The following is a 758-nucleotide window of genomic DNA, read 5'->3' as shown; positions in this document are numbered from 1 at the left end:
GGAGGTGTTGCTAGTCCAAGGGGGTGCTTTCGGACTGGGGAACGTTTTGCTGAGTCCTTCATCAGCAAGTCAAGTTTATCCATCTGGGTTGGCAGGTTTACTCTCTTGTCCCTAATTTTCTTTTGTCCTCCGGCAGGGCCTCTCTGTGCGACTTGTACACACTCACACACCTCTGCCTGGTGACCTGGAGTGTGTTTGAGCCTCTCACCGGTGCTTTTAAGCCAAGCAGCGAGCTGCCAGCTGACTAAGGCCGAATCCCTGTGCAACCAAGCATGGACGTAAAAACAAACACATGTTGAATTTGTTCATTTCTCACTCAAGTAACATATTGTTATACTGTGCATGCATAGATGTTATTTAAGATTTTTTTATTATTGTTATAAATACATTTTATTTATTTATAGCTTGTGAATCAGAATAGACCTGGCAATACAATATATATATATATATATATATATATATATATATATTTTTTTTTTTTTTACATAAATATTTTAGTCTGAGTCGAGCATAGAGCAACCAAGAAAAATGTTTTATATGTATGTGTATATGTATGTGTATATATATATATATATATGTCATTTTCTTGGCTGCTTTACTTTTTGTAATTTGTAAATATTAATGTAAAAAATATGCTTGTTAATTTTTTATTTTTTATTTTGTATCAATAATAATGTAAAACGTAACATTTTATACCGTGTATTAGCGTCCATTAGATATTCAGTGATCACATTTTGTGGGTTATTAACTAATCCGGC

This window comes from Leuciscus leuciscus (assembly GCF_965113295.1).
Source record: "Leuciscus leuciscus genome assembly, chromosome: 25".
Classification (NCBI taxonomy): Eukaryota; Metazoa; Chordata; class Actinopteri; order Cypriniformes; family Leuciscidae; genus Leuciscus; species Leuciscus leuciscus.
The sequence above is the reverse complement of the archived record's forward strand: the minus strand, read 5'-3'. Positions refer to the sequence as shown.